The sequence below is a fragment of the Microtus pennsylvanicus genome, chromosome 6 (genome assembly GCF_037038515.1).
Source record: "Microtus pennsylvanicus isolate mMicPen1 chromosome 6, mMicPen1.hap1, whole genome shotgun sequence".
NCBI classification, from domain to species: domain Eukaryota; kingdom Metazoa; phylum Chordata; class Mammalia; order Rodentia; family Cricetidae; genus Microtus; species Microtus pennsylvanicus.
The window spans coordinates 85,991,496-86,006,734 of NC_134584.1; the positions used below are offsets into that span (position 1 = coordinate 85,991,496).

Sequence of the window (15,239 nt, forward strand, 5' to 3'; positions counted from 1 at the left end):
GGGACAAAACCCAGAGCTTCATGCACGCCAGGCTAGCCCTCACGGCGGACTTCATTATAAACTTTTTAATCAAGCAGTTTGGTAGCATTCCTGGTGCAGTGCCACCATCACCTCTGCTGAGCTCCAAGACATTCTTTTCATCATCCCAGAACTCTCTAGACCCCTGATTCTAATTGCTGGTGACAGCCCGTATTCATAGAATGGGCACTGGGTTTACTTTTCTAGTTTTGGGGATTTGGAGCTCTCTTCCCTGGTAGATGATCTTGGCACTCGAGTGTGGATGTGGGGATGCCCAGCTCCGTGCCTACTTGGGGTCTCTGTGTCTCCAGAGTGCTCAGGCAGCTGGTGCTGTCCCCTGTAAGCCTGGTCCCTACCAGCAGTCTCTGCTAATCAGAGCAGCAGGTACAGAGTCGGCCCTCCAGGGTGGCCGCAAGCCGGATTCATCTCGGCCGGATGTCTTCCCCGTAAATATTTAATAAACAAGACCTACAACTGGCCATGCTGAGAATGTTTGATAGTAAAGTTAATGAGGGATACGAGTGACAGGCGGCCACAGTCCCCTCCTGAGCCCGGCAGAGGCAGGAGCTGAGAGACGGCCCTGAGGACAATGGTGACCACTTCTTCTTTAGGTCACTTGATATTTATGTGGTGGTTGGGGAGACACGAGGACAGGGAAGGTGTGGACATGGAGGGAGGTGAGGTTGGGAACAGTGATGAGTGCGGGGGGGGGGGGCGTAAAGGAGATGAGGGAACTGGAGAAGGGAAGGAAGGAGAAGTGCTGAGGTGGAGAAATCCCACCGCCGCTGTCCCTGGCCACTTCATCCTGGCTTCTTATTTCCTGTCTGTTTCTCATTTCCTCCCTGCAGGTTCCCATCCCAGGCCTCACCCTGTTTCATTTCCTGAGTCTGTTTACTTTCTGCTCTAACATCTGCTCTCTCTCTCTCCCTTTCTTTTACCCTGCCTTTGTCTTTTTGTTCCTGCTCTTTCCATAAACTGGTTCTTGATCTGTATCTCTTTGTGATGGGACTGTGGGTGATTCCTATCTCCCAAACCCCCTTCCCAGAATGCATAGAAAGACACAGGCAGAGGCCAAGGGGGAAGAGAGAGAGAGAGAGAGATCAATACAGACCAGGGAGCAGGCTGGATAAGGATGGAGAAACAAAGAACAGTTTGGTATTTTCAAAGTTTTATTTTTAATTATGTGTCTGCGCACATGAGTGCAATTGCCTGAGGAGGCCAGAAGGGGGCATTATATCCCCTGAGCTGGAGGGACCTGTTGTTGGAGCCACGCGCCATGGGTGCGGGGAACAAAACATGGCTTTTTTGCAGAAGCTGTCTGTGCTCTTACTCCTGAGCAGTTTGAAGACTAACAGTAACTTGGTCATTTTTGTTGCCCAGGGGTTCCTCATCACCTTGGTACATTACCAAAGCCTGATAGCTCAGTGCATTTGAACTTTATGTAAATGAAGTTGTCTTGTGCAGGAGGAACAAACATGTCTTTTTTTTTAGATTTGGCCCCTCATTCCCCTCCCCAAGCACCACTCTGGTTTCCGATGAGGAAGATGGTTCCTTTGGAGAATTGTTTGTAGATCTGGTTGCCTCTGTGGGAAACTGCCGGACCCTCGGTTACCATAGACTCATGTGAAATGCTGCTCACGTGTAGTGCAAGGGGGTCAGCTTGCACTACACTCTTCAACACATGTCCTTTATTAGGAAAACGAAACCAAACATGTGGCCTTCCTGTGGGTAGTGGATGATTTCACTTTGTTTGCTCTCTTGTGATCCTGCCTCACATCTTGTCCATCTTTCCAGGTATATTTGTGTGTGCATGGCCTAGTGCGTTGTGTGTCTTCCTACATGTGGAGGCTGGAGGATACCCTCCATGCCATCTTCGGGGACACCATCTACCTCTTTTGGAATCTCTCACTGAATCTGGAACCTTCCAAGTCAGCTGGGCTAACTAGCTTGGATCCTCCTGCTTTCCTGGCCCTGGAATTATAAACTTATGTCACAGTATCCAGACTTTTTTGTGGGTTTTGGGAATCAAACTCCAACATCTAGATTTTTATGTGGGTTCTGGGGGTCAAATTCAGGTCCTCATGCTTGCACAGGCAATTCGGCTACTTACTGAGCCATCTCCAGCCCTCCATCCTTTTTTTTTAGTAGTTTATTTTTTTGCTTTTCATTTTTTCAATATTGATTCCTAGGTGCTCTTTATATATTCTGGGAATGCCTTCATCATTTATCATATGCGTCCTCTGTTTTCAGATAATAACTATCATACTATTACATCCTTCTAAACACTTTTCCACATTCCATGTCTTTTGTTTGACAGCTGTTAATTTGAGAATGAGGAATTTAAACATTTTTTTTCTTGGTAGTTGTTGAGTTTAGTATCTTACTTAAGAAATCCATTTCCACTCTGGGGCAAGGACTATATTTTCTGTTATTTCTGGAGGCTCCACTTTTGCTCTCTTCTCATTGGCACGGCGTTGGCTTTTACTTGCGGAGTTAGGGAAGGGTCTGATTCCTCATCACTCCTGGAGAACTGTCCTGGATCATCAAAAAGGCCTCTGACCAAAGAGTTCTGCAAGACAACTTCCTCCAAACCTTTTAATCACATTAGGGGAGGCCAGAGGACAGCCATGGGACTTGGTCCTCTTTTTCTATCACGTGGGTCCTGTGGAATGAACGCAGGTCACCTGACTTGGTGGCAGATGCCCTTGTCCTCTGAGCTCCTCACCAGCCCAGACAGCCTGTTCCCTTTCTGCTTCTTCCCTTCTGGTTTGAGCTTGCCCTAAGCCTTTTGCTCCATGACTTTTTTAAAGTTAATTAATTTTATTTGTGTGTTTGGTGCATGGTGGGGGGTGGTTGCAGAGGTCAGAGTAGACATAGGGGCCCTGCTCTGTCACTCACCACCTGAATCCCTTGAGACATGGTCTCTTTCTGAACCTGGAGCTAAACTGATCAGCAAGCCGCAGAGATCCTTGCTTCTCTTTCCCCCACAACACTGCAGTTACAAGCATATGAAGCTGTGCCCAGCTTCTAATATCAGTACTGGGATTTGAACTCAGGTCCTCGTGCTTCACAACAAGTGTTTTTATTCACCGAGCCATCTCTTCATACCCTGGAGCATCATACTTTTTAAGTTTTATTTTTGTTTATTTGCTAATTTATTTAGTGTGTTGGGTGTATATATGATACAACATGCATTTGGAAGTCAAGACAACTTGTGTGTTTCTCCTTACACCATGTTTCTCCTTACACATACTTGAAGTGTTCTTGGATTAGGTTTACAAGTATGTTTGTGTCTATGTTCATAAGGAAAATTTGTTTGTAACTCTATTTTTTGGATCTTTGTGTGGTTTAGGTATCAGGGTAACTGTGACCTAGGAAAAGAGTTGGGCAGCATCGCCTCTGGTTCTATTTTGTAAGAAAATTTGAGGAGTATCAACATTATCTCTTTTAAAGTCTAGTAAAAATCTGTACTAACCATCCTGATTTTTTTGAGGAGGGGGCTTGGGAGAATTTTAATTGCTGCTTCTATTTCATTAGGAACTGTGCGTATGTTTAAACTGAAGATAAGCAATTAGTTATAGATTGTTAAAAAGTGTGCTAGGCATAGTGGCACAAGCCTTTAATCCCCAGCACTCAGGAGACAGAGCAGTTGGCTCTTTGTGAGTTCTAGGTCAGCCTGGTCTATTTAATGAGTTCCAGGACAGCCAGAGTTGTATAATAGAGAGAGGTTTCTAAAGCACCCAAATATAAATAAAATAAAATGAAATCTATCATCAAATTTCACATATATAGTTGAGTACTTTTAACTACAGTAACAATGATATACATTAGACTTCTAAAATTTATTCTTCCCAAATAACTGAACTTTTGTACCATCTTAGTCAGGGTTCTATTGTTGTGAAGAGACACCTTGACCGCAGCAATTCTCATTACTTAACTCCAATGCTTAAAGGACAGCATTTAATTGGGTCTTGCGAGCAGTTTCAGAGATGCAGTCCATTGCAGTCATGGGGGGCAGCATGGCAGCATGCAGGCAGACGGCCCTAGAAAAGTTGAGAGTTCTACCCCCAGATCCACAGCCATCTGCAAGAGAGAACATCACTGACCTGGTGTGGGCTTTTGAAACCCCAAAGCCCCCGTCTCCTGAGTGACACACAGCCTCCAAAAAGGCCACACTTTCTAATTTCTCTCGTGTAGTGTCACTCCCGAATGACCAAGCAAACAAACATATGAGCCCTTGGGGGCCGTTCCTATTCAAACCACCACACACTCTTTAACCAACATCTCTTCATTTTAAGAAATAATTTTCAGTCTTAAACATTTCTTTGCCAAAAGTATTTATATGGAATGATAAAAAGATAATGTCTAGAGTCATATCTGACACATATTCTCTTGCTGAATAGATCACTGAGATGCTGGGACCAAAGCCAGCAGCTAACGGTGTGCCTGTTCCCAAGCCATATGAGGCCCTTCTAAAGCGAAGACAGGAAAGTGTGCTAGTGGCCAAGCAGCAGGCTGCATGCTTGGGAAGATGGGTTCTGACAGGCTGGGATCCCACAGCATCAAGCAGGAGATGGAAGCGAAGGAGAATTGTCACCTGGAGCAGAATCAGGTTAAGGTTGAGGAGCCCTCGGGAGCATCCACATCTTGGCAGGACTCTTTCTGAGAGGCCACCCTACTCTTACATGACCATGCTACAATTTGCCATCAACAATACTACTTGTTTTAGGGAAAATGGTTTTTGCTGACCTTAAATTTGCCCATATAACCAAGGATGACTTTGAACTCCTGATCTTCCAACTGCTATCTTATACCTAGGTTTTGGGTGTGTACCACCATGCCTAGCCAAGAATGGTTTTTAGTAGCAAAGAGTGTAGCCCAGGATATGAACCCTGCACCACAGAGTGCATTCAAGGCCACCTCATCCCCATTCATGAAACCCACATAATGCTCTTTTTCATTCTGCTTTTTGGCCTAGAACCCTTCTGGCCATTTCAGAGCATCTAATACATACTTCTGTGTGACTGACGGCAGCTTCATGAAGCTCTCTGTCCGTTTGTCTTTAGCTGAGAGTGTGGAGTTAAGATGCTCCTTCAGGTTTTCATCTGTTAGTTGAGGTAAGCTTGATTGGCAAACACATCTTGTTGGCACACAGTGGGCAAGACAGTTGTCTGCCAGGACGAGGATCTGAGGGACACTTCAGTAGACAGCACTGGAGCTGTGTGAGCAGGGTCCCTGTCCTGACAGCGTTTTCTCTTACTGCAGTACTCTTACTGCAGTACTGTCTGCTCCCAAAGGACAACCCCCTTCTGACCGAGGCGACTCTCCCACAAGGCCAGGCAGGAGACCAACATGTTTGCCCCGACTACATAGCTGGCATGTCTCCTTTTGCGGAAAATGACATCTCCAGCCTCTCAGCAACCCTGCAGGTCCAGGAGAGCTCTTTAGGAGCTGGGCAGAGATGCTTAAACCCCAATACTTCCAGAAAGAAGTTTGCAAAGAAAAGGTGACGTTGCAAGCCCTGCAGGCAAAGCAGATTGCAGATGGATGCTGAGGAGGCCTGGAGTACCATCCCCAGTATCTGCTGCAAACATGCTACACAGAAGCAGTCCTGGCTTCTCTGGACTGGCTGAGACTTTGTGCTGTGTGGAGTTGCAGTGTAATGTGACTACCCTGTCTGTGAGCATCCAGAGCCCGGATTCAGACTCGGCCATGGGAAGGGAGCTTGAAGCAGAAAGAAGGGTGCCCTGGAGCAAACACCGAGCCTTAAGTTCAAAGGAAGAAATATCCAGATGGTAATCTTTTTTCTAACAAATTTGATGACCAGCTCAGGTGCATTTAAATTCTTGTATCTTTGGTGGACATGGATGCTAACATGACATATGCCTGAGAACCAACTATATAGTTTATTTTTGTCAGAAATTAAGAGCATTCTACAATAAAATTAAATTTGTTTTTTAAACTTTCTTTTCCCAAAATAAGAGAGTCCAGTCATCCAGGAAACTCAGTCTAGTAAATCTCCATTGCAGCCTTTTATTTGGGTCCACGTTTGACTAACATTTGGTGTCTTTTTACATACAGCTGTAAAGTATGCATCTTCCAGGGAAAGGGTGGTCATTTACATAACTACAGTGTATTAATCAAATTCAAGAAAATTCCTTCTATTGAATATTTACTTGGTCAAGGATGGTTCATTTACATCAGTTGTTTATTGTTTTTACAGCTGCCTAGTACTCCATCATGAAAGTTACCAAGTAGTTCAGGGCATGGAGGAAATGATATCAATGTTGGGCTTCAGGTGACTTGACCAGATTGTCATGGTTAGTATCCAGACACACCCTGGAGCAGGCCATGGCCTGCACCCCGCATTGCACTTGCCTGCATAGCAGACAGTACCCTGTCCCTGTAAGACACAAGCTCTGCCCACCCCTTCTCTCCTCCTTCTGGTAATTCTCTCTCCCTCTCTCTCTCCTCTGTCTCTCCCATTCTCTCCACTCTTTCTATTCCCTTTATCTCTGTCTACATGGTGTATTCTGTCACCGCTGTGGTCCTCACCCGCCATGGGACCTCCCAAGGTCCCAACTCACACTGCATAATAAGAACGAGATGTAAGCTCAGTCTGTACGTGCATCTAAACAGTGTTTGCACTTGCGGGAATGCCCTTGTGAGAATAAGATGAATGCTGGGCCCATAGGGGCCGGCTGAGGGGCTGATACCCACCAGGAGCCTAGCATGCTGGAGGAAGCAGAGGCTAGAACCCGGGCACATCACACCCTGCTTCCCCATTTCACCTCATTCCTCTGAGATACAGAAATATAAGGCAGCATTGTATTAATAGCTTCACTTTGTCTTATCATTTCATTGTATTTACATTTAATAAATAGTCAGGGCAGTGTTGGCTCACTCCTTAATTCCAGCACTGAGGAGGCAGAGGCAGGTGGATCTCTCTAAGTTCAAGGCCAGCCCAATGCACACAGAACAAGTTCCAGGACAGCCAGGGCTACACAGGGAAATCCTGTCTTAAAAAAAAAAAGAAGAAGGAAAAGGGGAGCTGGAAGATAGCTCGGCAGGTTAGAGCACAGGCTAGGTCACTCAGGAGGCAGAGGCAGCCAGGGCTACATAGATAAATCCTACCTCAAAAACAGCACTGGTTGCTCATTCAGAGGATTCCTAGCACCAGCACTGGGCTCACAACAATCTACCTATAGGGCCCAGTCATGGTAAGTTCAGCAGAGTTTACCATAAGGCAATACTTGGTTCTAAGAAAGACCATCCAGGAAGGGACCATCGAGAAAATACCTAACACTCCAAAGTCCAGCACTCACTCATCCCCTGTATATGTGGATGGAAGGTGTACTCCAAGGCCAAAGTATTTCATGGCTGGTGTATGTGTTGAAACCTCTGTCATCAGTTGTGGCTTGAATCTGAAATGCCAGTCTTGAATGTTTGCTTCCTCGCTGGTGGTGCTGTTTTTGGGAACCTGTGGAGCCTGCAGGAAATAGAGCCTCACTGGTAGAAGCAACAAAGGCAAGGGCTTTGGGGGTTACACCTGCCGCTGGCTCCTGCCCTGAACTCTGGGGTCTCCACCACGTGTGTCTCATGCCATCACCTGAGCTGCCCTACCATGCTCTCTGCTCTGATGGATGGGACGCTCAGGAACCACGAACCACAATAAGTCTTCCCTGAAGTCAATTCACTCAGGCTTTGTGGTCACAGCAACGTCAGAAAACTAACAGACCCTGCCAGCACTCTTCCCTGACTCCAGCAAGCCATGCTAACTGAACAGGGGACTCTGCACTGAATGTAGCCAAGCCCTGACATTTCCTTCACATACTATACATTCTTGCTCTTGGCTGGTGCGATCTAGTAGAAGCCAGAGGACAAGCGAGCTTGCTTATGGGCCTGGAGCATGGCAGAGAAGGGAAGAGGTTGGGTTTGGCATGTCAAATGAAAGGAAGCCAACCCAACCCAGCAAAGCCAAGAGTATTAGAAGTAATCCTTCACCTCCAATATTCCGACTCTGGACAGCTTCCGTTACTGGCTAACTGCTTTAGAACTATTCTTATGGGAAGCGATGAACTGGACATCAGGTGTTTGGGACAGAATTCTGCCTACATTTATACTATACAGTGTTGTTTACTTTTATTCACACCTGTATAAATATCGGTGGTTTACATTTTACTTGCTAGTGTCTTCTGAAATTGATGGAGACACCACCATCCTCATTCTTGTTTTATCCAGGGAGAATACAGTCTGTTATAATGTTTTGATATGCCCTCATTTGCATGTGGCCACTGAACCAACCTGATGTGGACTTGACCCAATTATTTCAGCCATCTTCACATTGGATTCTCATCACCGTGTCGTCATTGAACTGAATGATCACAGACACCGGTAAGAGGACTTTACCTCTGTGGGATGGGCTTGTCTTTGCATAGCTGCTCACCTTGCATAGAAATGTCGGCCTCAAAATCAGCTGAAAATCACGGGAAGGGTGCTGCTGACCCACTCAAATTCATTCCATTTGAATTTTCGGGTTGCACTGTTATGGGCTTTTTTAAACAGTGCGATACGATGTGACAGGTGCTGAAATCAGGGCCGTGTGTCTCTGGAAGAGCAAATGGGTGACAATCTCTAGATCTGAAGTTCACAGGAACACTGAGTCAACCGCGCTGCTGTGAGGTGAGAGCCATATCTGTGCCTCATGCGTTGAGAGAGAGAGAGAGAGAGAGAGAGAGAGAGAGAGAGAGAGAGAGAAACAGAGGGAGGGAGGGAGAAAATTTTGACCTTGATAGTGACTTTTGTGAAATAATGGGTAATACCCAAGAAAGCTTGACAGCCTAGTTTCTTTCCAATAATAGTTAATCTCTAATATTTCTAATAATGAGCTTTTGTTATATTATTACGTATTGCATTATTTATATATTGTATTTATTCAGGATTTAAAGAATTTTTAGCTTTGGGAAGAGACTGTAGTTTTCGTAGCCAGATTATTTTAAGATTGGGAAATTTAATTTTTTTAGCCTGTGTGTGCGTATGTGTGTGTGTGTGCGCGCGCGCGTGTATACCATTTTTCTTCTGAGACAAGGTTTCTCTGTAGTTTTGGAGCCTTTCTGGTTTTTTTTTTTTTTTTTTTTTTTTTTTTTTGGTTTTTCGAGACAGGGTTTCTCTGTGGTTTTGGAGCCTGTCCTGGAACTAGCTCTTGTAGACCAGGCTGGTCTCGAACTCACAAAGATCCGCCTGTCTCTGCCTTTCGAGTGCTGGGATTAAAGGCGTGCGCCACCACTGCAGACATGTATACCAAGTCTTAAAGACTTGTTTAGGGGCTGGGTAGCTAGCTGGGTGGGTAATGGGCTCGCTGTGCAAATGCAAGGACCTGAGTTCAGGTCCCTGAACACACATAAAGATGAATATGGTAGCATTGGTCTAACCCCAGGGTTCTTATGTGAGACGAGAGAACAGGCAGCAGAATCTCCAGAAGTTTGGGGACCAGTTAGCCTGGCACTCGGGATGCACAGAGCAAGAAGCCCTGACTCACACAGGTGGGAAGTAGGACTGGAGAGAAGGATCAGTAGTTAAGAGTATGTACTGCTCTTGTAGAGGACCAAGTTCTGTTCCCAGCCTTCATGTCACGCAGGATGATGTTCTATCTCCAGATCCAGGGCATCCAATGTCCTCTTGTGGTCTGTTTGTAGTCACAATCACACACACACACACACACACACACACACACACACACACACACGCACGCACATACTTAAATTAATTTTTTGAAAGATGCATGGCAAAGATTGTCATTGAAGCTATATTCTGACCTACACAGGCCTGACTCACACTCAGGTACAGGAGTACAGGTCACACACAGACCTGCACATGCATGCACCCACGCCCATATACAGGGGTACAGTCACACACAGACCTGCACATGCATGCACCCACACTCAGATATAGGGGTACAGTCACACACAGACCTGCACATGCATGCACCCACACTCAGATACAGGGGTACACGTCACACACAGACCTGCACATGCATGCACCCACACTCAGATACAGGAACACAGATCACACACAAATATCGCTGACACACAAAAAGATAGGCAATAGTTGATAATACTTCAGTTTCTTGTTATGGAATCCTGTTGGTAGAAATTTACATCTCCAAAATAATATTTATATTACTGTTTGGAGTAGGTGGGCCTTCTGTCTATGTGTTACTTTCATTGGTTAATAAAAAAACTGCCTTTGCTTTTTGATAGGGCAGAATTCAGATAGGTGGAGTAGACTGAACAGAATGCTGGGAGAAAGAAAGCAGAGTCAGGCAGATGCCATGACTCTCTTCTCTGAGATGGACACTGGTTAGACTCATAAGCCACGGTCAAGTGGCAATACAGATATTAGAAATGGGTTAGATCAATATGTGATAGTTAGCCAATAAGGCACTGGAGATAATGGGCCAGGCAGTGTTTAAATGAATACAATTTGTGAGTTGTTATTTCGGGTGTTAAGCTAGCCATGTAGGAACCGGGTGGGACAAAAAGCAGTCCATTCCCCTTTTACAACAACTGATTATAAATATTTGTTATGTGGTATATAATACTGTATTTATTATAAGGGTCACATAATCTACTTGAATATTGAGTTAAATCAACCGATTCATGGCTGCTCTTTCTTCAAAAAAAAAAGAAAGAAAGAAAGAAACACTAGTAATTTTATAGCTTATATTTCAGGTACAATTTTATCACTTTTTTTTTTACTTTGCCCAGTGGAACCCTCTAGTCACAATTTACATGCCTTCTCATCATAGAATCTCTAACGATAAAGAGTGAACATTGGTCTCCCAGGGTCTTTGTATAGCACGAAGATACACATTTCTTCTTCAAAAGCAGTTTAGAGGCATGCTCTCACTGTGTAGCCCAGGACGGCACCCAACTGGAGTTGCTACACTCTCACCCAGGAGTGTGAGGTTATAAAAGCACACTCACACCTCGCCTTTAAAAGCCCCATTGAAGACTTGACCAGAACTGGACAGTTGGCAAACGCTCACAGACAAACAGATAATGTGCACAATGATATGTATGGGCAAATATTTTAAACAGTTCATCCATCAGAAAACCTGGTAAAATTGTTGCCATATTTGTCTTGAGGCTTTGAATAGTTCCCAAGACACTGTGACTTTCTTTATGCCCCGGCTTTGGAATGCACTGGCAGTGAAGGTTTTCTGAAGGTGTTCCAGCCATCCAATAAGCATTTGCTGGAGCAGTGGTGGTGCATGCTTTTAATCCCAGCACTCGGTAGGCAGAGACAGATGATATCTGCCATTTTGAGGCCAGCCTTGTCTACAAAGTAAGTTCTAGTACATTCAGGGCTGTTGCACAGAGAAACTCTATCTCAAAAAACAAAAACAAATAAACAAAAAACCCCACACCAACCAAGCAAACAAAAAGAGCATTTAATGAGCACATGCTTCTGATTAGCGCTTAACTACGGGGAACCATGCGTCCTTTTCCTTGGTTGTGAACCCCCTTGCTTAGAATGCCCGACCTTCTTCTATATGCCTGATGAAACTGTCTCTCGTCCTGTCATCTTCACTCATTCTATGCCACCTCGTGCCTTGCTGAGAAGACATCAGGTGTTTCTTCCTTTGATGAGTACAGTAACCCTTCCTCAAGAAGCCTAGCAGCAGGGGTGTGAATGGGATGCAGGTGGCAGAAAAAGAGGATGTGCAAAATGGCATCTTAAAGAAGGATCTCCTGCTAGCAGCTAGGTTGAATCTTCCGTGGTCTCTCAGCACTTCCCTAAGTGTGCACAGTGTTCAGGGATTCACCTCCTGGAGCACAGCCATGATGTGTCCAGAGCCGGTTGGCGAGATACTGTCCTAGAACATTGTGTCCACTTGTACCACCACACTGCGCCTCCAGTGTGTGTGTGTGTGTGTGTGTGTGTGTGTGTGTGTGACTTGTAAGTCCTCCTTGTTGCTCAACAGGACGGTCTGGTGACCAGAGAGTGTCTTTTATTTCATTTGGGATTTTGCAGTGTTTAACAGGTAAGACACACTCCAGCCAGCGGCTAGTAGACATAAGAATATTTTATACATTTGATTGCACGATGCTGGCGTAGGACACTGTTCCTCATGGCTTATTCTCTCTTGTCCAGCTCTACACCTGTCCTTTATTCTTCAAGCATTGAACATGATTCCCAAGTCAATACCAAGTGCATAAATGATTATGGAAATAAATATTAGATACAAACCTCACCTTTGACTCCCGACTCCTTTATAACATGGTTGTGACTCAGAATCTTAGTGACTGGCATAGACTAGCATAAATGTTACTAATGTTCTATGTCAATATTCTAACTGACCCTGCTATCTAGAAAGATGACTGTTTACGCTGTAACGTGTAAGCATGCGCCGAGTGCTGCAGTGGTCTGCGGTGTTACACACCCACAGTTTCCAGGACTAAAGCTACGGGTGAGCACAACTGTTACCTCGTGTCTCAACAGCACTAATGCACTTTCTGAGAATCGTGAATCCCATCGTATCCAGCCGTGCACCTAAAAGGAAGAGGCATAAAATGCTACAGGATGAGTAGTTACTGCTTCTTCCCCTTTTAAAATAAAGAAAACAAATTTAAGGTAATGGCACTTTTGCTTCATTGTCTGAAAACTGCTGAAGGCTGTGCACTGCCCATGGAAATGGCAGAACTGGAAAATGTATTTGTTTGTAGGAGAGCCTCCATGCTGAAAATCAAAATGTCCAATTCTTAGAATTCAACTTGCAATATAAAATATTTTAAGTTAATAAATACAGAATATTTTAAACAGTAAAAGAAAATAATACCAACCTTTAAGGGAAGCTACATAGAAATAATCTCCATATTTTGCCAAAAGTGCTAGGAGTAGCTCAGTTAGAGAAAACTCGAAACATGAATGAAGGCTTTTCAATGTGAATCTGAGCTTCTGATTAACAAGGGAAAGTTTCTGTTAGATGCTTCCTGGGCAATGAGCGTTCTGATAATTTTCACTGTACTCAAGCTTTTTAAATGATTTTATTATTTTCATAATTTAAAATAGATGATTTGTGTGATTCAACAGGCCAATCTGAAAATGCAATTTTATATTTTTTCTAACATAAATGCTTGCTTATGACCAAGCTGGCATATATTTGGAGATTTTGCTTTTGTTTCAAAACTTTAATTAAAAATAGCGGCACTCCAGCCCCTGCGGTCAGGCCTAAGGGACCACGGCATTAACACAGCTTCCTGGGGACTTTTAATCCTTAGGTATAAACTGGGTCCAGAATCTGTAACACTAGGCTTAAAGTGAATTTTTTGTTAGTTTGTTTTTTGTTTTTCAAGACAGACTTTCTCTGTAGCCCTGGTTGTTCTGGAACTTTCTCTGGAGACCAGGTTGTCTCAAACTCAGAGATCCACCTGCCTCTGCCTCCTGGGTGCTGGAATTAAAGGTATGAGGCACCACTGCCCAGCTTTCAAGGGAATTTTAATAGTTAAAATTGAACAGCTGTGTCCAGAATCCACTACTGATAACACTTTATAGAACACAAGTTATCTCTTCCTGATTTGCAAACCATTCCAGGGGGTTATTTACAGTTCTTTAGGATGAACAAGAAAGGACAGAGACAAAGGGGAAAGGCCAGAAGGAGGGACACACGAAGAAGGGCTGGAGAACATCAGTATAAGAAAGAGGAAGAACACACTCCCCTGCAGGAGCACCTGCCAACGTCCAGTACCAGGCTATAGATCTCTAGTCTTCGAATCGAGAATTAGCAGAACTGATCACAACTGTTTCTGTTACACAGTCTATGGCTTTGCTAAGTGCAGCCTTAATTCCACCAAATCTACCAAAAGTGAGTACAAAGCGAGTGTGCCACACTGTGCCGTTTTTGTCTCCTATCGGTACTCCCTGAGTACAGAGGTGGGAACACTTTGTTTTCCCTGGCGCGGATCCTTGCCATGCAGTACGTGAACAGCTCAGCACGTCCTTGCCACTGCTGTTTTCCAAAGTTTAAGAGTATATGCCGTATATAGCAAACACTCAGAGGCTGCAAGACTAGAAGCTGTCAAGGGCTGACAGGAATAAATACCTGGGTTGTCAAAAATTAAACCAAAGCAAGAAAATTAAAGCCATGGGTTTATGAAAGAAGAGTTCTCAGTCCTGACTTCCTGCCAGAATCACAAGACTGCCAGAAACACCATCCTGCACAGAACTACAGTCCAAGGAACAACAGCCTCCACAGAACCACAGCTTCCACAGAACCACGGGCTCCACAGATTCACAGGCTCCACAGAACCATGGGCTCCACAGAACCACAGCCTGTACAGAACCACGGACTGCACAGAAACATCAGCTGCACAGAACCACAGGCTTCACAGAACCACAGGCTCCACAGAACCACAGCCTCCAAAAAACACAGTCTGCACAGAACCACAGTCCACAGAACCACGGGCTGCACAGAAACATCAGCTGCACAGAACCACAGCCTCCAAGAACCACAGCCTCTACAAAACATGGGCTCCACAGAACCACGGGCTCCACAGAACCACAGCCTCCATAGAACCACGGGCTCCACAGAACTATGGGCTCCACAGAACCACGGGCTGCACAGAACCATGGGCTGCACAGAACCACAGCCTCCACAGAACCACAGCCTGCACAGAAACTGCTCTATATAATAAGTTCTCACACAAGGAAATCTGCCCAGTAACTAGGGGTTCACCATCCAGCTGGGGCCACTCTTATTATGTATTACTCACTGTGGCCAAGGATTACTGTTTCAAATATCTGAAGTAATTCTTACATTCACCTTAACATTTTTCTCCCTTTCTCTTGCTCATTGAACATGGCTGCTGTGCACTACAGCATTAGGACCTTTGCAGCACCCAGCGCCTCTCAACCAAACATCACCATGTTCCAGGAAGGACTCCATCATTTCTACTGAGTGACTAGCGGCAGGATGAGGAGGCCTGGAAGCAGAGGGCCAAGGAGCAGCCTCTTCCACAGGCTCCTGAAGCTTCCATCAGAAGCTTTCTCAGCGCCATTCACAACTGTAGACCTAAACTACGAAAAGACAGGAGGGGAGCTCACAGTAACGCTCGGGTGGGCAATGAGGGCTTTAAAAAGGTGCAGACTGAGCCCCAGCAACTGCTTGGGGTTGGTGACATCAGGAAAAGTGAACACTTACCTCCTTGTGGTCTTGGAAT

The 15,239-nt window shown here is 44.9% G+C and overlaps 1 long non-coding RNA gene across 2 annotated transcripts in view; it reads left to right on the forward strand.

Annotated features, from left to right (window-relative positions):
* Nucleotides 1-752: 752 nt before the first annotated feature.
* Nucleotides 753-15,239, forward strand: part of LOC142852170 (uncharacterized) — a 35,600-nt gene continuing 21,113 nt past the window's right edge. Inside the window, exons 1-4 of one of the 2 annotated variants that reach the window (XR_012910938.1) lie at nucleotides 753-5,813; nucleotides 6,242-6,338; nucleotides 8,260-8,412; nucleotides 8,602-8,700. This is a non-coding gene — a long non-coding RNA (uncharacterized LOC142852170). Of the gene's footprint in view, nucleotides 6,339-8,259; nucleotides 8,413-8,601; nucleotides 8,701-15,239 lie in introns of both variants that reach the window. The other variant, XR_012910937.1, reaches the window with a different exon arrangement.